The sequence below is a fragment of the Medicago sativa genome, chromosome 4, assembly GCF_051527215.1.
Source record: "Medicago sativa cultivar Bolivia chromosome 4, Bolivia_mono, whole genome shotgun sequence".
NCBI classification, from domain to species: Eukaryota; Viridiplantae; Streptophyta; class Magnoliopsida; order Fabales; family Fabaceae; genus Medicago; species Medicago sativa.
Window position 1 is genome coordinate 6,878,054 of NC_140752.1, and position 25,378 is coordinate 6,903,431.

A 25,378-nucleotide genomic window follows, 5' to 3' on the forward strand; every position below is an offset into this window, starting at 1 on the left:
GTATTAGACCCAACGTTACTGATGTCGTGAAACTATTGTGCAAGTTTACTAGTAGACAAATGAAAAGCATTGTCATGCTATTGAAAGAGTCATCATGAGATGCCTTAAGAAGACTATGACTCTAAGATTAAATTATGAGGAGTAACCTATTGTACTTGAATGTTACAAGATACAAAATAGAACATCCTTCAGATGAGTCTTAAAGCGACCAGTGACTGCAAATTGAGCATCACTGTAAGAGTTGTTTGTTGAAACAAACGATATTGACTCAGTCCACTATGGAATGTATCTGGGATGAGAACACTAGAGAAAACTAGTGAAGAAACAAGATGATAAGATATTTGCTAGCTAAGAACCCTTAGTGGGTGAAACCGTTGTCCGAAGTGTTAATTTATTGTGATAATCTGCAGCTATTACAAAAATGAGAATCGTTACCACAATGGTAAGAGACGATAATTAAGGCACGAACACAGAATAATTAGAGAGCTCTAAACACATCCAGTAGGATGGGACTAATGCCCAAAGGAATTACTATATTGTGCACGTACTGATAAAGAATTAGTCAATCCTTTGACGAAAGGAATTACTATAATGAAAGTCTTAAACACATCCAGTAGGATGGGACTAATGCCCAAAGGTCATAAGTGATGGTAACCTGACCTACATGACTGGAGATCCCAAGAAATAGGTTCAATGGGTAATAACAAGTCATGAGTGATAGAACATGTTATGAGAAAATTAAGAAAACATGAATCCTGCAGCGACAGAAGGATGAGATAATATAAACTCTTAATGAGATCTATACTCTATGTTGAGTGGAGTACATAGCTACAGTAGTACTCTTGATAGACTCACCTATACGAATGTGGAATGGAGGCCGATTCCTATGGTATTTGGGGCAGAATACCTAGAGCGTTCGTTAAAACTGGGATACACGTGCAGGGCCATAAATGCACGGGCTTTTAGAATACATCTTATGAAAAGCTTTGTGTGCAGGTTCTATGTCTGAGATAGAGTTCAATGCTGTAAGCAACTCTTGTAAATCGGAATATTAACCGTTATGCAAAGGTTCAAGTTGTAGGCGACACCTTTGTTTATTAGCAACCTTATAGAAACTTTTTGACGTTATTATGCAAACCATTTTTTAAATTCAAGTGGGGGATTGTTGGAACATTGGTGTCAAGTTGGAAAGAATTTGGAAGGTTGGAAGATTAAATACTAAGTAATTAAACTTTGATCTAGTGTTCTGTGATTTAAAAAAAAATAGAATGTGGGGGTCCCACATAAAATAGAACACACACATTAGTAGTGTTTAAATTGCGGTATTTAATTTTAAATACCCGATAATGATGAAAATAATAGTAATTATTATTTTTAATTCATGGATATCACTCCCCATAATTTTAGTTTATGTTGGTTGTGATAAGATTGAAAATCCAACTGAATTTCCTATCTTTCCTTCGTTAGTGGATTTGTTTTTTTTTTTTTTGAACTTATCCGATTAGTTTGTTACTTGAGCTGATCTGTGAGTTGCTTAATTTTTAAGTTTACTTAATTCTTAAGTTTCTCCAAATTAGTTACAAACTCTCCCTATAAAAGGAGAGATCACCTAGTTCAAAAATCACACCAAAGAGTTTCATTGAGTTGTCGGGAACTCTTTCTCTCTTCTCCCTTTCTTGACTTGTGTTGACGAGTCTTTCTTCTCTTCATCTCCTTTTTTTGTCCCTTCGGAATTAAGAGTGTTCTTAAGACCATAGTTCCTTTTCGGTTTAATGTCCCTTCGGAATTAAGAATGGTCTTAAAAACGTAGTCCCTTCGATAATATAAGCCCCTTCGAAATAAAGAGTACTATTAAGTTCATAGTCCCTTTTTGGAATAATAATGTCCCGTCGGAATTAGGAATGAATGATCTTAACAATATATAAAATATTTCAATATTTTTCTATTTGAGGAGAAATGGTGGTATCACCATATTTGAGTGGTCGTAGTGCCATATTGATGTTTTGGAGAAATTAAACTTAGAATGGTGGTAACACCATATTTGAGTGGTCTCAGCACCATAACAGAGTGGTAACAATACCATATTAAAGCGGTTTCAGTATTAAAGAGTGGTCTTAGTACCATATTTGAAGGTGTAAATCTCGAACGGTTTTCTACAGTGCAGTAGTCAACCGCACAGTTGTAGCTGGGCTTGTATTATCCTGGAGGTGGCGTGGTTGATAGTCTGCCTTGCACAATTTTGGACATTGCCACGAAACGTCTTAAAAAGAACGATCTGGTCGTGACTCAACCTAGTAACAACTTTGGTAGATATTAGAATTTGATAATCCAAATATAACAGTTTGGAAATCCAAAAACAACACATATGATTGCCGTTGATGAGGATTCTGAAGATATGTTCCCAGCAATCATCAGGTAAATATATATTTGTTGTTTTTTGTAGAAGAAACCATTTGCTTTGAAATATAGCTCTGAAGAATGATGTGAACATTTTCTTCTTTTCCATTGTTGGATTGAAATTCCGAGGAATGGTACTATGGGCGCAGCCAGTTGCTATTAAATTGTGAAGCTAATGGCAAGTTTGGTTAACTGTTATAATGAGGAAAAAAAGTAAATAACAAGTAACTTAGATACAGGAAAACAGTTAATTCTCCTATCTTAGGCCATAAATATAGAAGAAACAGTTTTTTCTGCTCTCTTGTGCGTAAATTTAGGAAAATAGTTCATTCTTGTCTTTTTCAATCACTTAATCTAAAGAATTTATGTATGAAACAAAATAAAATCAAAACATTTTTTTTTATAGAATCAAAATGTTTAATGGAAACATTGCCATTGATGTTGATATTTTGAAAGTAATACTAGTTTTCAAAATTTTAAAATTGATTTTGAACCATGTTTATCTCTTCTCAGTTTTGCTCCAAAAACACACCTCTGAATTTTGCTTTTAATCAAAATCAATATTTCATACCAAAAACCTTGTTAATAATTTCAAACGGTATCGCAATGAAAAGAACGGAAAGACGGTAATATAACTCAAAATTTAACCAGTTATTTACTAATTTTCAGTATCTATAAAAAAAATTAGTCGGATGTTTTTGACAAAATTACCCTTATTAATTTTTCAAATTTAAATTTAATGATTGTAGGTTTATGGTAGAAAAAATATAACATAGAAGCAAGAAATACGTTGAAAGGTAACACTGAGATGGAATAGGGAAATTCAGTTTTTTTATTTGACTACACCATTACGTCTTAGAACATCAAAATAGAACAATACCATATCACCATGAAATTAAGCAAATAATTAACAATAATCAATATATGAAAAGATTTTAGAAGTTTGAAAATTAACTATGTTTTAATTGAACATATTTCTGCTACAAATGCCCTTAATATAGTTTAACATTATAATCACTTACATTAAGCTTTATACTCTTGCAACAAAACTATCATCAAATCTGCTACTACTTAAAATATTTGCATAACACGAACTTGTCTTTGCATAACACAAACTTGTCTTTCAAATATTTCTGCTATTCATTTCGTCAAATTAAAATCATCCAAAACCATGTCAATTTATTTCCTTCACAAATATTTATTCTCCCCTGCATTCCACTTTGTAAGTTAAGGATCCAATCATTCAAACATAACCATCTTGTTCAAAACATAGAGTTAAATGACAATGACATATTAGTCTTACAAGAAAACAAATCAACCGATATATCTAGAGAGGCATACTATTGTTTTAAAATAATTTAAGTGAACTGCTACATGTTGGAACATTGGTGCGATGTTGGAAGATTAAACATCAAGTAACTATACTTTTTTTTTTTTTTTTACGTTTTAAGTAACTATACTTTGATCTAATGTTGTGTAAATTTAAAAATGTGAGGGTCCCATATAAAATAGAAAACACACATTAGTAGTGTTTAAATTACGGTATTTAATTTTAAATACTTGATAATGATAGAAATAACAATAATTATTATTTTTATTGGTGAATATTACTTCCCATAAATTTAGCTTATCGTGGTTGTGATAAAAATAATAATATGAATTCAACTGAATTTCCTATCTTTCGCAATTTTTGTTAAAACAGATACAAAATCTCTATATAAATAGAGGACTCCACTCAGTTCAAAAATTACACCAAAGAGTTTCTAATGAGTTGTCGAGAACTCTTTCTGTCTTCTCCCTCCAGCTTGTGTTAACGAGCTATTCTTCTCCTCGTCTCCTTTTTCTGTCCCTTCAGAATTAAGAGTATTCTTAAGACCTTAGTCCCTAATCGGTATAATGTCCTTTCGGAATTAAGAAAGGTCTTAAAAACATAGTCCCTTCAATAATGTATGTCCCTTCGCAATAAAGAGTACTTTTAAGATCATTGTCCTTTTTTGTAACAATAAACTCCCGTCGAAATTAAGAATGATCTTAATAGTATATAAATATTATTTCAATATTTTTCTAATTGAGGAGAAATTAAAAAATCGAAATAGTGGTATCACCATATTTGAATGGTCGTAGCCATATTGATAGTTTTGAGAAATTAAAGTTTGAATGGTGGTAACACCATATTTGAGTGGTCTCAGCACCATAAGAGAGAGTGGTAACAATACTATATTAAAGTGGTTTCAGTATTAAAGAGTGGTCTTAGTACCACATTTGAGGGTGTAAATCTCGAACCGTTTTCTACAGTGCAGTTGTTAACCGCACAGTTGTAGCTGGACTTGTTTTATCCTGGAGGTGACGTGGTTGATAATCTCCCTTGCACAATTTTGGGTAGTGCCATTAATATTCTTAAAGAGAGCGATCTGGTCGTGACTCAACCTAATAAAAATTTCGGTTGATATTCATTTTAGAATTTGGAAAACCAAATACAACAGTTTGGAAATCCAATAACAACACTACATAATCATCATCTTCCTAAACCATAGTTTATAAATTTAAATAAACTTCATGTTAACCCACTTGGGTTGGCCTAGTGGTATAGGCTTGGGACCTGGGAGTGTGCTCCTCCTCGAGGTCTCATGTTCGATTCTCACCGGTGTCAATTTGGGTGGGCTAATTTAAAAAAAAAACTTGGGTGGGCTAATTTAAAAAAAACTTCATGTTATGTAACAATTGTTCAATTGTTACTAAATATAATTAGTAACATTTTTCGTGATTTAGTAGTATTTTTTCATGATTTAGTAGTATTTTTCAAATGTTAGTAGATCCCAATTATGATGTAGTATACATATCAGCAAGGTAATTTTCACAAACATCTCCAACTATTGGTTTTCCATCCAAGCAGTGACTTCTTATAAGTTTACGGCCCTTGCTCATGTTATGTAACAATTGTTCAAGTGTTACTAAATATAATTAGTAACACTTTTCATGATTTAGTAGTATTTTTCAAATGTTATTAGATCCCAATTATGATGTAGTATACATATCAGCAAGGTAATTTTCACAAACATCTCCAACTATTGGTTTTCCATCCAAGCAGTGACTTCTTATAAGTTTACGGCCCTTGCAACATGCTGACAGTGTACCATTCATTTTCACCACAGAATGCCATCCATTGCTACCCCAATTTCTGAAATAAATGCACCCTTTGACATTGTGAAGGGTAAATGTCCTATCATAATTGATCGTATCCGTTAGCACAACTGCCATATGTTGGTCTGAACTATGTCCCAGTGTAGTGTTTGATATTGCTACCTCAAATATTTTATATATGAACCATGTCCACATAATTTTTTTCTTACTGCGTGTCCATACATAAATTCAATGTATTCAACTTTTATTTTATACTGTTGTTTATAACCCTCAAGTTTTATATTGATGTTTATACTGCAATAGACCACAACTTTTATTTTAGACAATTGATTTCAGATACTTCAAAACTAAGCTAACTCAGAATAAGAGTCGGATTGAATTGTTAGTCTCAGCTACGGAAAATTTTGAAAAATAGGTATTTCAAAAGACTATTATAGATGAGAGAAGGCATATGCATAAAATAAAATGGTCTTTGTAGTTTGAAAATAAAACATTTCTCATCCTTTTAACTAATTTAAGGTTAAATCAATCATTTCTTGACTAATATAAAAGTTAGTCCCACTCATTCCTTAATCCTTTTAATTTCCCAAAACCATTGGTCAATTCCCACATTTAATTTCGTTAACGGAAGCATCTTTCAAGTCTTTGTAAAAATTCTTGGAAATTGTTCACATAACAGTGAAGTTCACCTCCACTTATCTTCCCACCGTCCCTGACATGCCTCTCCACCTCCGGTTAAACCATTTGATCCAACGCCCTCCTCTAAAGAAACGATCACCTTCCACCAAGAAGATGCATTTAATGGACATGTTCCCCCTCCTCCCTCCACCAACCACTCCATTATATAGATTCTTCAAAAATAAGAAAATCAAAACTTAAACTCTTTAAAACAATATCTAGAGTTAGCGAGCAATAATGCTTATTTGTACCCAAGTTAAATCTGTATTTAATGAAGAAATGAATGAGTGAAAATGGAAAATGGAAACAAAGTGGAACCAATTTCTTGATAGCTTGGTGAAGAAGCGTTCAACCTGGCAGCGAAGAAGTGCAAACATTTATTTACTCCATAAAAATAAAAATTCTAAGAGTTGTGGTTGGTTTGAAAAGCCAGTACATTAAGGAATATGCTTCAGGGAAAAGTGGAGGACAGTGGCCAAATCTTGATTATATGGAACCTGTCTCTAAAATCTGAACCACTAATAGCATGAGATCAATAGTACAAGACTTACAAGTAAAGAACACCATAGAGTGAAAACAAGGATATTTTCACAAGCATAACGTACATCTAAAGGGAGAAAATAAGTCTTGACAATACATGATTTTAAGGTACCTATCAGATATAGCCATTGTTATGAAAAGAGAAATATTGATTAAAAAAATCACAATCACAAATTATGATTCACAATAATAATAATAATAACAGCAAAATCATATTGTTAGATAAGTTGAAATTACATATAAAGTCAATCAAATCATATACAAAATAATCAAATCACACATATCTAATTAGAGTAAAAAAAATTAATCAGTCAAGAACAAGGATGTAATTATCACTCCTTAGTATGTCATCAAAATGACCAATGTTCATAAGAGCAATTTCAAAATGCTAACGAACAAGGCATCCATGACACAAAAAGAGTTCCCTCTTTTCGCTACTGAAACGATAACGACGTGGAACGGTTATCTTTCTCAATGATTGCATTCGAAATACCATCTTCTCAATAATATTACCATGCACTTTATCACAACCAATTAAATTGATCTCCATAAGTTGTTTGCAGTTTTTCACCACATGCTTCATTCCCTTGTTTGTGACACCTTCACATGATTCCAGTAACAGTTGCAAAATACCAAAACAACTCTTTGAGATTACATAGAGTGCTTTATCATCAACTCTTGTATGTGACAATTTCAATACCTCCAGCTTAGGAACATCCACTACAAGAAAATATACATTTCACAACAGGGATTTCACATCAGTGGACAAAATAGCTGAAGGGAAAGCTAGCACGGTGGCATTTTTGAAATTTTATTGAAGTTAGATTTATCCTTCACATCAGTGGACCGAAGTAGCTGAGGGGAAAACTAAATAACCAATAACATTTCCCATCAGTGGATTTTTGAAGTGAGGGGAAAACAAAAGCGGTGGCAATTCCGTAATTTAGACTAAACTTCTCTTAACCAATAGAAAACTCTTCCTGTAGATCTCAGATCCCCTTTCTCTTAACCTTCACGATTCACGCGTTAAACCATTTTCTGCTCCTAATCTCACTCATTGAAAGCCATCGTTCTCACTCAATAAATCGTCGTCGTTCCTCAACGTTTCATTCAACGTTTCACTCAATAAATTGTCTCAGTCGATGTTGTTCTCGCCGTTGTTCTCACTGCCTCGCCGTTTCTCGCTATGGTTCTCGCTGTCACTGAAAGTAAAGCTCTTCTCCGGTCAGTTTTCAAGAAGTAAATGGGTTATCATACTGTGATTTCTATTTAACCCTAATTTTTATGAATTTTTCAGGTTATGAAAATATGGGTTTTCCATAACCGTCATGACTCCTTCTCCCATTGACGTAACCTCACTCTTTCTTCGCTAATCTCGTTTTTCGTTTCGTTTTTCCTATTTTGCTTTTAATTTTTTTCAATTTCTTGTTATTGCATGATTTTTATTTAATTCCTTTTTCAATTTTTGTATAAATGTTGTATTTGATGTTGAAATTGAGTTTTGTGTGGTTAGAACTAGAAGTGATGAGGTTTTCGTTTAGGGACTGGTTTTGATTTTGTTTAGTTGAATTTTCGTACAATTTTGTTGCATTTTGTTTTAGATTTCAGGGATTTTATTAGGGATTGTGTGTTTAGTCGATCAAAAGTGTGATGGTGATTTTGTTTATGTTCTGGTATTTATTTTATTTTATTTTTGGTTTTGTAGCAACAACAGCAGGAGGATGAAGAGATGCTTGTGCGTCACGCGGTTCCGCACGCGGATTTGGCTGGTATTGTCTATTGTTTCTTCACTTTTTTTGATCTGTTCATAAAGTGTTTTTTTGTTACTTTATTTATTGTTTTTTTTTTTTTATGATTTAAGGAAATTGATGTTAGAGTTAAGTTAGATGATTTAAGTAAATTGATGTTAGAGTTAAGGAAAAAGCTTAATGCATAGATGTTAGAGTCAAGGAACTAAGTGATATAAACTAGTGTTGGTGTTACTAAGTTTGTCCTCTTTTCCTTTTCGTGAGTAAAAGTAAGTAACGCCTTTGATCTGCGAAGCACGGACACGTGGACATTGGTAAATAACATGAGAAAATGGTATATATATAATTGAATGCAACTTGTACATGCATTGTTGTCGGACACTAGACACACTTTCAACATGGAGTGTCGGTGCTACATAGGGCTTGATTTGTTTGAGAACTCATTAACCAGACAAACGATCTTCCTTGTGGGTTGTCAAGATCTTTAGGAAAGGCATAGAGTTGAAAAGTCTGTATGGAATTTATACATATGGCTTGCAGTCTTGAATCTAGGATCATTTTGAGCAACCATGAATTTCTCCAAAACATAAGTTGAACCCTCATCAATTTGATTCTTAAAAATTGGTAACAAATTCTTCCTTATAGTTGCATGAATTTTACCACACTGCACAATGAAAGATGGCATACATATTTTTCATTATCCAAGGTCTTAGAACAGAACCAAAGGTTTTACCTTGACTCTAACATTATATAGACTTTTAACAACTCATGACTAATAAACCAATGCCACTTATAACTAAGATAACAATTTAAACTGGTTATAATCATATCCAATAGTTCTTGTGCCTTTTATTTAATTTTAAACCAGACTAATGTGCATTGAAGCAAATAATGTTGGATAAGCAGTAAAATAGATGTGCAGCGGGAGTTTAATTTAAATAAGCCATAGGAATCTAATCTTGCTCATCATTGTGGTCACTAAAGAGCATATATAATAGTAGAGTAGCGTATAAGACCATCAGTGCCATGAATACTAATAAATCATACATATTCAACTACTTTATTCAAACCAATGTGCATTGAAGTAAATAATGTTAGATAAGCCATAAAGCAAATATGCAGCGTGATTTTAAACTAACTAAGCCATAAGAATTTAACCTTGTTCATCATTCATCTTATTCATTTTTCAACTAAAGTAAGATAATCTAAAATATGAAATGTATTTGCGGTTCAGGGATGACATGCTTAAAGTAAGATACTTATATATATATATATATATATATATATATATATATATATATATATATATATATATTAACAAAGGTGGATAAAGAGCAGATATAGCAATAAGGGAGCATATTAAAAATCAGTGCATTTCAGACACTTTTAAGAGCATGTATAATATTAGAGTAACATATAAGATCATCACAACTTTTTTAATCAAACTGACATGTTCGATTATTATTAACATCAACACTATTTTTTTGCATAAATCCATGCACAACAAACATAACAATGTATTTATCTGATGATACAACATTAGTTTGTCAATAGTATCACTCTCATATTTGTCAAGAAAAAAATACAGCAGAGTATCATTTATCATATGAACCAACAACAAAAATCTCTGATATACCTTTTAGTACATATAGGAGCTTCACTTTCAGTTCATTTTGTTAACTTGTCAACATGTGTCTTAGTTCGCAGTTGGACTGCTCCCATATTAACAGTTGGACTTGTATAAATGCTATTAACAGTTGGACTTGTATTCTGCACTGTCACGCACATAGCAGCCAGCTTCTAAAGGTTAATAGAATTGCATCTGAGTTACACTTGAACAAATCAATTAAGGAAGGATTCCAACTGTGGTTTGGCGGAGAGGTGCCTGCAAACTACACCAGATCTGTTGCTGTCCAGTTTACGCTGCTAGCTACAGGTACTCTTTATAAAAAAAATATTTTTAAAGCAAAAATTAAATAATCTAACAAATAATTTAACTATTGATATTTCCTCAAAATTTGATAGCATAAGCCGGGAAGGTTAAAAAGATGGTTTTCTATATATCGTAATCCTGGCAGATGTATTTAGGCAGTCTTATCAATTGTTGGACATAGCAGTGACATATCAACGGTCTTTGTTACATTATAAATTGTTATCCTAAATTTCATTTCTTTGTTTTATGCTTTATAAAGATACGGATCTCATTTTCTTTGCTTGTTTTTCATAGTTTTACTGAACCATAAATATGGTGGAACAACTCTTGGTCTGAAGTCTTGTTAAAAGATGTGTTGCTTTTGTAGGTTCAACATGTTATGGTGACAACCTTGTTGTTGGTTTGTGGTGCAATGACTATTACATGGATATGTGATACCATATCAGAATCTGGATTTGGTATTTTTCTTACCACAACTTTTGACTTTATCATACTTGATTTGAGTTAAAAAATTTAAAGATAACCAGAGCATATGATGGGAAAAATTATGCATGAATATAAATTTTGGATGTCCAAAAATGTACATATATACCATGTAGACGTTCCTCAGTGACCTGTCTTTTCATTCAGGACTTTGGAGTCATGTAATCTTAAACCGTAAATGATAAACAAATGGCTTTTATCATGTAACTTTTATGATTTTTCCTATGTTATTCTACAATTTCTATTTACGGTTGTATCGATCCTTTTCAAAATGCTTTGTCTATCTACCATACTGCAAAAGGATAAGAAGACTTTTATTGCAAAAGGATAAGAAGACTTTTATTATTCTCTATACTCAAGTCATTATGCCATTTCAATTGAAAGACACACCGATGACACACATTGGATGTTTGCTTTTATCATTACTATTTATTAATTCATTTGATATTTGCCTTCTTTGCCTTCTTCAGGTCAAGGTTCATCTCTTTTCATGTGTTGGAATACTGATAGGGTATATGGATACATTACATAAAATGGTAACTCAACTTTCAGGTACATGACTGTATGCAAAAAAAATGGCTTTTGAAATTTTATCCTCCCTTTCTGTTGCCTCTAGCTTAAATTTGGACTTGCTGTAGTAACATGTCTGGTATCTTGAGTTTGGCATATAGGAGCATTTATATTGAGTAGTTTTCTTCCATATGGGACAAAATATAATGAAATGGCCTGTTCCTTATGTGCTTGCAGTATTGGGTCTCTTCACCATAGTCACTATGTGGGCAGTTGTAGTAACTGAAGGTTGCAGGAAAGTAAAGCTTCAGTACTATGGTTTCAAACTTGCTTCTGCTGCAAGGTAATGTCATTGAAGTTGTCCAGACAGTTGAACCTTGTTATCCTCATTGAAACTGTAGATGTTAGTGGAGTTATGACATTCTCTCATCCATAAAAAGTTTTACTTGGCATTTTCTGACAAGTTAGTTCATGAGGAAAGTTGTTACATACCTCAGAAAACTGTGGATTCTGTTTTCTTGTTCTGTACCTTCTGTCGCTTTAATATTAGCTTATTGACTTAGGTCATATATTCAATAGAATCCATTGTCCTTATTTATTATGACAGACGGTTTATTTATTATTATTATTATTATTATTATTATTATTATTAAACAAATAGAAGAGGTTGCAACCTTATTTCAGTTCAATGGACAAGACACATCTGCTGTGACAATAGAGGTTGCAACCTTGTGGGTTCTGATTTGTTGCAGATTTGCTACTGCAGTAAGCTACTCAATATTGATAATATTATATCAGTATTTTTCACATCGGTGGGAATGTTAGCTGATGTGAAATATGAATTTGAATAATATATGGAACTTAAATTCACATCGGTGAATCTTATAGCTGATGTGAATTATACTTATTTGACATCAGTTACAATAGTACAGCCGTTGTGAAAAGCTCTTCTTTAGTATTTAATAATCACATATCAAATCAGTGGATTACTGCCCGATGTGGAAAAAGGCTTATCACAATGGTTCATTACCCGATGTGAAATGTTACGGACATTCAACATCACCTCTAGTTACATCGGCTAGGACCCGATGTGAAAAGTCAATTTCCACTGATGTGAAATGTCATTTCTGTAGTAGTGATCAAAGATCACTCCACGCAACTTCACACTTGAACACCCGGCTAAGTTCAAATGTCTAATGTTACGACATCTCCTCAAAACTTGACAAATACCAGATATGTCATAGCAATAGCTTAGATCAAGCAGTTGCAAATTGGGGAAAATGGAAGCAAACAGTTTAATGCTTTCATCTCTTAGCCATATATTGGAAGTCAAATAGAGACACTTTAATTGAGTGCTTACAACGAAATCCACAAAAGAATTAAAATTCTCTACACTCATTTTCCCAAAAGATGTCCTTTCCATTTTGATCATGCTAAGTGAAGAACAATTACTAACGAGTGAAAACAAGGCTGATTGTGTGAGTTTTGAACAATCGCTAGGGTTTATAGACATCAAATCATCAAGAAACATAGACAATTTGACAACATGCTGTCTACCCATATGACATTCTCTTACATGAAAGGAGCTTATTTCAATGGAAAGGTCTAATGCCTGATTTAGAAAGTTGTAATGGTTAAATACATTTAATCTTGTAATCTGATTCAGTAGTTCAATGGTTGTATTTGTTTCGTTCAAGGGTGTGGATGCGTGAAAAGTTATGTTTGATGGCATTCAAACTCATGACACGGGTACATGTGAATGAGCGCTTCCTTTCACCACTGTGTCAACGATTACATCCTGTCATTGCAAAAACTCTTTCTAAGAGTTGTATCACTTTTGCAAAGGTCAGAAATTTCTATATAAATAGGGACATTTGGAGGCAGAAAAAGAGACAAAATCTCATTCTTGTGAGTTAAAATCCTACCAAAAATAATATTAAATAATTTATTAGTAATTGAGAGAACTTTATTATGTAAACTAACATTGATCGATAAGCTTGGTGTGAGTGTTCAAGTCACGTCAAGGATTCCAAAGTATCTTGAAAGGGATTAGCCAGAATGACCTTTTGCATTCGGTTGACATAAGCAGGTTGGGGTGAATCAAACATAAAGCTTCCTATGTCCACACACTCTTTGGAATTTATGTACAATCACCACTATCTTCTTCATTTGCTTCTAGTAGTTCAAATTTTGCAACAGTCCCACAACACAAGATCTAACAATGTATGGTTGCACACTCCACAAGTTATGCAATATTGTTGAACTTGAGAGAACGGAAATCCGAAAATTCTTCTTGATTAACTTTTCATAAACCTAACAATATTTGTTCTAATATATTTCCTTCTAAATTTAGCTATTTTGAAATTGAGAATTACGGTGAAAAAACATGTAGGAACCTCTTGTCCACAACAGACTTGATTGTATTCCAAGCAAAAAAATTGTATTCCATGTGGAAGAAAAGGATATCATCTTCAAAGAAAGAACCATGAAACATCTAAAAAGTATCATGCCAATTCTAAATAAATCAAACATCTACTTACAATGTGATAAGAAATCTAAAATTCAACATGAAACATATATACAGTCAGCTAGGGAAACCATTATTCATAAATTAGTAAAGCAGATCAAGCAGTATATCATGACAAAATCTCTGAATCATAAACCCCAATTTTGTACTTACGAAATGTATTTCTTTGCATAATAATATACATAATCAAGTTGGAACTATTGGTTTTAAGTGCAAATAAAAGATAGAGACGTGGAGTTTTTGCCCCCCTAATTTGGATCTAACCTAACATGATAGAAAAACAATTTTACTTGTTATGAAAACAAGTAAATAGAAACAATAATAACAAAGTAATAAATAATAGCAAAGCAATTTCCGAATACTAGCAAACAAAGCATCCTTGACACTAGAAGAGTTCGTTGTCTTTGTTGCTGAAACGATAACGTATCTTTCTCAATGATGACCGTGAAGATATCATTGAGGCAACAACATCAGAATGGACATTATAGCAGCACCTCAGACTAATCTCTCTCAGTTCTGTGCAGTTGTCTAACACATGTTTCACTCCCTTCTCTGTGACATCACAACAAAAACTTAGTAACAATTGCAAAAGCCCGCGACAACAGTTTGAGATCACATAGAATGTTTCATCGTCAACTACTGTATGTGACAAGTTCAACACCTCCAATTTTGAAACTACAGAATTCATTCCACGTAGCTTCAATCTTGGACAGTAGGCTAAATTCAAATGTCTTATGTTACGACATCTCATTAAAATTTGACCAATACCGTCTTCAAATATTCCAAAATAATTCTTGGACGTTGGATTGTTACTGAGGTTGAGAACTTCGAGCAGAGGAAAACAATTGGCTATGAAGTTGAGGTCAGTGTCATGGATAAAGATAACGTCAGAACAAGTGAGAGAGGTCAAAGCTGTAATATTTTGGGAGAAGGCTCGCAACCCACTAGTGGGAAAAAAAATGTTTCCCAGAGATATTGAGGGATGTTAGTTTCAATGGGAACTGACAGATTTGACAAAGTGCAGCATGGAGTTCACCGTAACGGTAGTCATCGCAAAAGAGGTGGAGCGAGGTGAGGTTGGTGAATCTATGTAAGAGACGGGGGAGGAAAGGGACTGTTGGATTACAGACGGTGAGAGAGAATCGAATACGATTGGTGATGGAGAGAAACTGTTTTGAAACGACAGAGAGTGTATTCAAGTAGTAATGATGATTGTTGCCATTGAGGATTCTGAAGATATGTTCCCAGCAATCATCAGGTAAATATATGTTTGTTGTTTTTTGAGGAAGAAACCATTTCTTTTGGAATATAGCTCTGAAAAATGATGTAAACATCTTCTTTTTCATTGTTTGATGGAACTTCCGAAGAATTATATTAGGTTATGAGATTGTCAACCTAATGGCAGGTTTAGATTATAGTGATAGAAAAAAAATGAGATTTGGTTATATATGAGTTGATGTTATGAATATCACAAGTGCATACACAAATCCTTGTACTTATCCATTAAGTGAAACTACTTTACATATCTCCTAAATCACACATTTTTGTACTTATCCTTTAATTATTTGTTACATAAATCTCTGAAACCATTTTAAATATCTCCTAACTCACATTTTTTGTATTTTTTTTTTTTTTTTTGTGGTGGCTAGGATTTGAACTACCTTGCATATTTTTATGCATTGTCCGAGGACCACATTTTTTGTACTTAATCATCCCTTAACTATTTGTTACATAAACCTCTAATACTTTTAATTTTACTTATCTTTTAAAATTTTGCGTTACACAAATTCTTCATTAACCATGACCCTCCTCAGCTGCGTACTCCCAACACCTCAATCTTATTTTGGCATACAGCACTAAGGTTTTCTCACACGTTCGAAGCTCTGAAACACCTCCACTTATTGATTCATAGATACAAACGTGACACTTCTGTTTGAATATGAACACTTCATCTCCATAGCTTCCCTGCTTCAACAACAATTACAAGATAACTTGCTTTTGTTGACTTTCAAATTTTGCATCAGCCACACCTATATATTAGCAACACCGCATATACTTCAATCCATATCTAATACCTAAACGCTACCGTGGCATCCATCATCATAACCTTGTCCTACCTAAACACTCCACATGGCATACACACTTTTTTGCTATCATTAGCACCTCAGGTCATGATAATTGACCATCTTTTGAAACCAATTTATCTCTAATAAAAACTATTATCTTCAAACAAATTATTTTCACGCACTTTGAGAATTCAATTTTTTTATATACTACTTATTAGTTTGAATCCAAATTATAAGTCAGCCCTAGTTCACAAAAATTTCAAAAAAGGGTCTGGTTTGAGTGTATTCAACTTTTATTTGTCACTGTAGTTTATATCCCTCAAGTTTAATACTGTTGTTTATACTACAACAGACCACATTGCAACATTATAGATTATTGATTTCAGAAACTTAAAAACTAAACTAACTCAGAATAAGGGTTTGATTGAATTGTTAGCATAAGCAACGGAAGACTTTGAAAAATAGGTATTTCCAAAGACTTTAGTTATAAAAGACATGACAAAATACAATTATAGATGAGGGAAGGCATAAGCATAAAATAAAATGGTCTTTATTGTTTGAAAATAAATGGATGGCCAATGTAAAACCAAAATCTAAACCCAAATCAATCATTGTTTGACTAATTTAAAGTTCGTCCCTGCTTTCAACCCACTCATTCCTTAATCCTGTGAATATTTCTCATCCTTGTAACCTCTTCTGATCATCTTCACTGCTGGGACTCTCGCTACTCATCATATTTTGTTGGATGGTTAATTGAACATATCATTTCAAGAGTCAACATGCTTTCCAAACACAAAGGCATGCACTGCAGGATCCAGAAGCGATAAAGTATCATAATCACAAGATAATACAAACTATAATATTAGATTGTTGAGGAAACTAAACACTTCACATCACATCGCGAATGAAATTAGGCTATATCCCAACCCAGCATGCTTTGACAAATTTATTAGGTTATGCGCAACAGAATTTAAACTACTCTAAGTCAAAAGGTTGAGAAACTCAACGCAACTATTTATAAACAACTTAAATTCGGGCCTTCTTTTCACACTCCTACGTACGCATATGAAAATAATGGACAAATTGGATTTGGATTCAATTGTCAACTGCTCCTATCCAAAATAGGATTGACTATGGATTTGAACAATAGCACATGATTTTCCCGATATAAATAAAGACGATTTTCTACGACCAAGATTTGGCTCAGTGTTCTATTCAATGACATCAAGCGTGACTCTAACTCTAGTCCTTCATTTGAATATTTTTTCTATCCAGCTCCTACATAACCTCCTTTCATTCATGAAAGATATGATCAATAGTAGCCACAACAGATTTATAGTTCATACAGTTTAGTACTAACTTCAGCATCTGAAACTATTGACAGTGTTCGAATTTAGAGTTCTGCTTCCGTCATATCAAACTCAACCAATTCAGATTTAGTTTTGCTATGTTCCTTGTCATTTGTGTTCTTGAAGTTAACTCAACTCTATGAATGTACTGAGTAAGTAAAAATTATAATTTGCATAAATAAATTTTTAAAATCGTCATTATGTGTTCTTCACATTCATCGAGTATTGACAAAAGAAATACAAAATAAAAGTATCAAGTATAAAAAGGGAGAAACACGCCGTGAATTTCAATTTCCCTCTTCTGCAACCACTCAATAAGACTTTATTTTTCTACACTGCCACTCATTGATCACAATAACTGGAAAATCATACAACTTCAGTGAAGACTCTTTATGTATAATAGTAGTTCTGCACAATAAATAAAGCACGTACAAACCGACTGATAAAAACTATGAATATGCGGAAAACCTCCATAGGAAGGAATGGAAGAGTAGAAAAAGTACCATTCGTAAGTAGAGTGTCATATTTTAAAATCTTGGCTAAATTAGATGTGTTTGGTGTACCATCTTTAATGTTTTCCATCTTATATATTTGGGGTTAAAAACTAACGAAAAGGATCAAATTGGCCAACAGATGTGTAGTTGATGGACCAAAATCTTAGAAATTTTAGTTATGGGACCAAAATAAAACTAGAAAATTCAATAAGGGACTAAATATCTAATATAGCCTAAAATCTTCATTGCTTGTTTTTCTTCACATTACTTTGCCGTATGAGATAAAGCAGGAACTTCTGCTATTCAAGCACATATCCTAACTTTTAATCTTGAACATGAAATGAGTTCATCAACATCTAATAATATTTTCTCATGTCTCTTACAAAAAGGACAGCATAATCAATAATTTAGTTTGTAAAATAATATCAACAAGAAACCTTATCCAACATTTAACGCTTGCAAGTTGGATTAAAATAGAAATCAAGTTTGACTGTAAAATTATTTTAAAAAAAGGTAATTTCTCAAACAAGTAAATCTAAAAAAAACAAAAAAACTTACACTTCCGAGATCAAACATAGCAGAGTAGTTTCAATAGATGTGAACAAGGCAATTTTGACGAGAGAAGAGTTCCCTCTCAGTGTCACTAAAATGATAAGGAGCTGGAGCAGTTATACTTCTCAATGATGGCCTTGATAATACCATTGAAGCAACAACGCTACCATGTACTTTATTACAACCCCACAAATTGATCTCTCTTAGTTGTGTGCAGTTTTTTACCGCATCTTTCACTCCCTTCTCTGTGACACGCTCACAATATACCAACAACAGTTGCAAAATTCCATGACAACTCTTTGTTATCATATAAAGTGTTTCATCATCAACTCTTGTAATCGACAAGTTCAACACCTCCAGTTTAGGAACTTTAAAGTTCATTTTAAATAGCTTCAATTTTAAGCAGCCGGTTAAGTCCAAATGTCTAATGTTACAACAATTAAAACATGAACAATAGCTTCTTCAGATACATTATCACATGAATATCTCAAATCAAGCAGCTTCAAATTGGGGAAACAATCGGCAATGAGGAACAGGTCAGTGTCATTAATATATAGATTTAATGAAGGAACATGTTAGAGAGGTCAAAGTTGTAATGTTTTAAGAGAAAGCTCACAACCCATTTGCAGGGATGGTGGCTTGGATGGAAAGAACAAGTGTTGTGAGTTTCAATGGAAAAGTAGAGATTTGGCAGAGAAGCTTGTTGAGGTCACCACTAGAGGGCGTGAGGTTAAGGGAGGTGAGGCTGGTGAGCCTTTTGAGGAGGCAGTGAAGAAAAGCGCGTGTTGAATTTCTTATAATTGTCATAAAACTGAAGAAAATGGAAAATGATTCTTATTACTTGAGAATGAAGTAAGTACAAGAGTATTTATACAAGCTAGAAACTGTACTACACTTAAGCTAATTGTACTGCACTCAAGCTACTTGTACTAAAGCTAGTTACTTGTACTCCAAGTAACTCTATGTTTCACTCTCTTTGGATAGCTTTTGCTCATGGTGTAATAGCCCCCCACAAGTTGGAGGTTGGTATATGTTGACCATCCCCAACTTGGATAGAAGATTGTTGAATGGTTGAGGAAGTAGAGACTTAGTGAAGAAATCTGCCACTTGGTCCTTTGAAGAAACTGGCAACAATTTCAGAATGCCTGCTTGGACTTTCTCTCTAACAATATGGCAATCAATCTCTAAGTGCTTGGTGCGTTCATGAAACACAGGGTTGGCAGCTATGTGAATTGCACTGAGATTGTCACAGTATATAACTGGTTTCTTTGTGCATTGAATCTTCAAATCCTTCATTAAATATAGAAGCCATTGCATTTCACATGATGCTAAAGCTAGGGCTCTATACTCAGCTTCTGAAGAAGATTTTGACACTGTAAGCTGCTTCTTGGTTCTCCATGAGACAAGAGACTTGCCTATGAAGAAACACTGACCAGATATGGATCTTCTGGTGTCCTTGCATCCTGCCCAATCAGCATCTGAAAACCCCTGAATGTGTAAATCTGAGTCTCTGGGGAAGAATATACCAGAACCTGGACAACCCTTGAGATATTTGAGAACTCTCATGCCAGCATTGTAATGAGTTTGTGATGGATTGGTGAGAAATTGAGAAAGTTGCTGTGTGATAAAGGTTATGTCAGGTCTAGTTGTATTCAAGTATAATAGTCTGCCTATGAGTCTCCTATATGATGGAATGTCAGTGTAAGGAGGACTAGAATCATGGTGTAATTTGACATTGGCATCAGATGGAGTAGAAACAGGTTTAGCACCAAGTAAGCCTGAATCATCAATAAGGTCAAGGCAGTACTTTCTCTGACATAAAGAGATACCCTTAGAAGAATGAGCAACTTCAAGTCCAAGGAAGTATTTAAGCTGGCCCAAATCTTTAATTTTGAATAAATCATGCAAAATGGACTTGATAGTGGTGAATTCAGAAATTGAATTACCAGCAAGGATAACATCATCAACATAGACAAGAATGATAGTGAAACTGGTATCTTTTTGTTTGATGAATAAAGAATGGTCAGATGAAGCTTGAGTATAATCTTGCTGAAGCAAAACTGAGGTGAGCCTCTCATACCATTTCCTGCTAGCTTGCTTGAGTCCATAGAGAGATTTATGAAGTTTACAGACCTGATTAGGTTTTGATTGAGGAACACCTGGTGGAATGATCATATAAACATCCTCCTGAAGTTCTCCATGCAGAAAAGCATTATTTACATCAAGTTGATGCAAATGCCAGTTGTTGATTGATGCCAAAGCAATAACAACTCTGACTGTGGTGAGTTTTGCTACTGGAGAATAGGTGTCAAAGTAATCTAATCCTTCAATCTTTGTATAGCCTTTGGCCACCAATCTAGCTTTGTATCTCTCAATTGAACCATCAGCATGATGTTTGATTTTGTAGATCCATCTACATCCAATAGGTTTGATGTTATCTGGAAGATCTACAATCTCCCAAGTGCCAGTCTTTTCAAGAGCATTTAACTCATTTTGCATAGCCTCCTTCCAACAAGCAAGTTTACTTGCCTCAGCATAGGTTTTTGGTTCAACATGATGCAAAAGAGACAAAGCAAAAGCAGAGTGAGAATGAGACAAATTAGCATAAGATAGGTAATTAGAGATAGAGTAGTTAGTAGATGGTGTAATAGTTTGATCAGGAGGGAGAGATGAACAAACAAAATCCTTAAGATATGAAGGAGTATGTTTAGTTCTGGATGAAGTCCTGATAGGGATAATAGGTGGAGGAGGAGGTGGAGGAATATTGGGACTGGTAGTTGGAGAAATGGATTCATTTGTGTCAGGTGAAGTTAAAATGGGAGGGTCATCAAAAGAGGATATAGCAGGTGTGGAAACAGATGGAAAATAGTTCCATGAGGTTTGAGGAGAGGGAGTAGTAGTGGTGTAAGGTAGGATTTGTTCATGAAAGATGACATTTCTGGAAATAAAAATGGAATGATCATGTAAATCAAGTAAAACATAGCCTTTGTAACATGACTTGTAACCCAAGAAAACAGATTTCCTGGCTTTAGATTGCAATTTTGTTCTGTTAGATTGAAGGGTGGAAGCATAACATAAGCTTCCAAAAACTTTGAAGACATTAGGTTCAGGTATAGTATCATATAACATTTGAAAAGGAGATTTGTTGTGTAAAAGGGGTGTGGTAACTCTGTTGATAAGGAAAATTGCATGAAGGACAGCATATGACCAATATGTTTTGGGTAATTTGGATTGAAAAAGTAATGCTCTCCCTACATTAAGAATGTGTTGGTGCTTTCTTTCAACCCTAGCATTTTGCTGTGGAGTCTCAACACAAGATTTCTGGTGGAGGATACCTTTAGAGGCATAAAAGGCTGGGAGATTAAATTCAGGACCATTGTCAGATCTAATGATCTTAGGGGTGATGTGATGTTGATTTTCAATGAGAATGATAAAGTTTTGGACATGTAAGGATACTTCAGATTTAGATTTGAGTAAAACAATCCAAACAAATCTACTATAGTCATCAACAATGGTTAAAAAATACTTGTGGCCATGAAGGGATTGAATTGAAAGTGGCCCCCATATATCAAGATGTAACAGTTCAAACTTAGAAGAAGCATGAAATGAACTATTAGAAAAGGGTAATTTCTTATGTTTTGCAAAGTGACAAATGTCACATGCAGCTTTATTATCAACAACAATATCTGGATACAACTTGTGCATATGATACAATCTCTGATGAGATAAATGGCCAAGTTTGAAATGCCATAAAGCAGACAAAGGAATAGAAGTAGTAGATTCTAGGCTAGAAACAGAAACTTTATTGATGAATTTGTTACAATGGATAGACTTAGAAACTAAAGAAGCAAAAGGAGGAAAGATAGATGGTAGCTTCAACTTGTAAAGACCATCATGAGGTTCACCCAAACCAATCATCTTCTTGGATGTCAAATCCTGTATAACACATCCATTATTGTGAAATTGAACAATGCAAGTTAAGGTTTTGAGAAGTTTAGAAACAGAAATGAGGTTAACTTTGAATTGTGAAGAAAACAATACATTTGAAATATGAAAATCAGAAGAAAAATGAACAGAACCAGCTTTATTGACACTAACAGTTTGACCATTAGGAAGATTAACATACATAGGTGTAATATCATGAATGGTACTGAAAAAATGAAGAGATGAACAAATATGTTCATTGGCACCAGAATCAATAAGCCAAATAGGGTTAATGACTTGTAAAGAATTGGAAGAGATAGTGTTTATACCTGCTGAAGTGGAAGGTTGAGAGGTAACGTGATTGGAACTAACATGAGGGGATGCTGAGGCAGTTAAACTTGATTGCTGAAGCAGGGACACAAGATGAGTATATTGCTCTTGAGTTATACCAGCACTTGGAAAAGATGAAGAAGCCTCAGCACCATTGTTCACAGGCTTAACATCAGAAGCTTCATGAATGGAAGCATTTGCAGAAGGCTTGGGCTTGTTAAATGGAGGAAATCCATGCTTTTGGTAACAAGTCTCTACAGTGTGATTGGTACGATTGCAGAAAGTGCAATACCTTGAACCTTTGCCACCAAAATTATTCTTGCCACGCCCATAACTTCTGGAAGTATCAGTAGCATTCACCAAGATATTGGATTCATCAACAGAAGCAGGAGAAGTAACCTGAGTATTGTTACTTTCTTCCTGAACTACTAGAGAATAGACTTTATTGATAGAAGGAAGAGGATCCATCAATAATACTTGAGTTTTAACCACTGCAAATTGTTCATTCAATCCAGTTAAAAACTGAATGATTTGATCCTCCAAATGAAAATTACGTGCAGAACGCATAGCTTCACATCTGCATTGATGAATGCAAGTACATTGAAGCATAGGCCTATGCGAATTAAGCTCTTCCCATAGAGTTTTCATCTCTGTAAAGTAATCAAGAACTGATCTGGAACCTTGTTTGAGATTGTTGATAGAAGAACGCAACATAGAAACACGAATTCTATCAGCTTTGGAGAATCTATCCTTGAGTTCGTCCCACACATCAATTGCACGCACATGAAAAATAATAGTTTGAGCAATTTGTGGAGAAACCGAATTAAGGATCCAAGAGTGGATCAAATGATTACACCTTTCCCACGCATTCCTATTCAAATCATCTGCATCAGGTTCAGGAGTGGATCCATTAATGAAGGCAAGCTTGTTCTTGGCGCCAAGTGCTCGTTGCATGGATCTGCTCCAAGCAAGATAATTGGAACCGGTGAGAAGAGGCGTAATTGTTACTGTATTAGGACCTTCACTAGGATGAACGTAGAAAATTGATTCAGTATCAGCTTGTTGTTGATGAACCATGATGAATCAAGGAAGAACGAGAAAAACAGAGATGTTGAAGAATCTGGAAAAATTCCAGAAAATTGCACCAAAACTGAACGAAAATCAATGAATTCACAACGAATTCAAAGAAAAGATGATGAATTCACAATGAATTCAACGAAGAAACTATGAATTCACAACGAATTCAACAAGAAGGAGAAGAAAAATGCGCGAAAAACTCAAGAAAAACGCGCGAAAATGCAGCGGAAAAGGTAGTTATGGATCATAACAAACTCTCTTCAACCAGGCTCTGATACCATGTTATAAAACTGAAGAAAATGGAAAATGATTCTTATTACTTGAGAATGAAGTAAGTACAAGAGTATTTATACAAGCTAGAAACTGTACTACACTTAAGCTAATTGTACTGCACTCAAGCTACTTGTACTAAAGCTAGTTACTTGTACTCCAAGTAACTCTATGTTTCACTCTCTTTGGATAGCTTTTGCTCATGGTGTAATAATAATGAGTGAGAATCTTATACGATTGGTGATCAAGAGGAATTGTTTGGAGACTAAGGAGAGGCACATGAAGTAGACACGGTTGTTGCCGTGGCTATTGTCATCGTTGGATGGAAAGAACAAGTGTTCGTTCGGCCAGAGAAAACGCCAACAACACTTTTTCCCCTGGATTGTTACTTATAATTCTTTGAGGCTTCGGCCTTTGGTGTTTGACAATGGATATGTCACTAATGCACGTTGCACAAGTAATAAAACCATTTTATTTATTTCAAAATATATCCAAGTTAAATTTTAAAAATTATATAACAACTAAAATGTTTTTTGTCAAAAAAATATATCTAAGTTAAATTTAAAAATTTATATAACTACTAAAATGTTTTTTGTCAAAAAATAAGATTAAATAAAATGTTTATATTTTGAATTCGATTTCTACATTATTCAAGATCAACCTTTACTTTCTTCAAAAAAAAAAATCAACCTTTACTTATCTAACTGTTAAACTACTAATTACTAGGGCCCCTTCTCATGGGAATCAGAGAGTTAATACAAATAAAAATTACCAAACACCGAAGACACTAAAGACACTAGCTAGTAATATAGTTTAAGAGTTAGTTAAAGTGTAGATGAGTTGGCATAGAATGTAGTTGAGCTGGCATAGTTTGTTAGACAATTAGGTTAGTTCTTTTGTGTGTGTATATATAGAGGCTGTTAATTTATACACATCTAAAAATACCAAGGAGTAAATGAGCAAGCTGCACTAACTAAAATTATATATAGGATGCTGTTAATTTACACCCATTTAAAAACATCAACGAATAAATTAGCAAGCTACAAGAATTCTTTTACCCAGAGTACATTTTTCGTACAAGGGTTTTAAGTTTTAACCATATTATATTTTCAAAAATAAATTCAAACTCATACATTTTTTTGAATAAAAAAACTCATACATAAGTTAGAAAGGCAACAAACCCAACTTGCACAGTAATATTGTAATCCTTTTTTTTTTTTGGGCGTACGTCCCTCAAATCTAACCTATTTTTTCCACTGTATTTGTTAATCAAATTTAATAAACAAACCTAATATCCTAACCCCTGCTTGAAATAACAACCGACGTCACTGGAAGTTCAATCCAACACCGACATCAACA

At 33.9% G+C, this 25,378-nt stretch overlaps 1 long non-coding RNA gene and 2 pseudogenes across 1 annotated transcript; 1 reads left to right on the top strand and 2 right to left on the bottom strand.

The window, feature by feature from the left end:
* Nucleotides 1-7,749: 7,749 nt before the first annotated feature.
* On the top strand, nucleotides 7,750-11,801 carry LOC146925865 (uncharacterized). Its single transcript, XR_015008094.1, has 7 exons — nucleotides 7,750-7,980; nucleotides 8,054-8,105; nucleotides 8,462-8,525; nucleotides 10,262-10,440; nucleotides 10,805-10,895; nucleotides 11,391-11,472; nucleotides 11,668-11,801. It is a non-coding gene; the product is annotated as an uncharacterized LOC146925865 (long non-coding RNA).
* Nucleotides 11,802-14,342: 2,541 nt separating this feature from the next.
* On the bottom strand, nucleotides 14,343-15,303 carry LOC146925866 (F-box/LRR-repeat protein 16-like; annotated as a pseudogene).
* Nucleotides 15,304-18,454: 3,151 nt separating this feature from the next.
* LOC146925867 (uncharacterized) lies at nucleotides 18,455-19,225 on the bottom strand (annotated as a pseudogene).
* Between the last annotated feature and the right edge of the window lie 6,153 nt (nucleotides 19,226-25,378).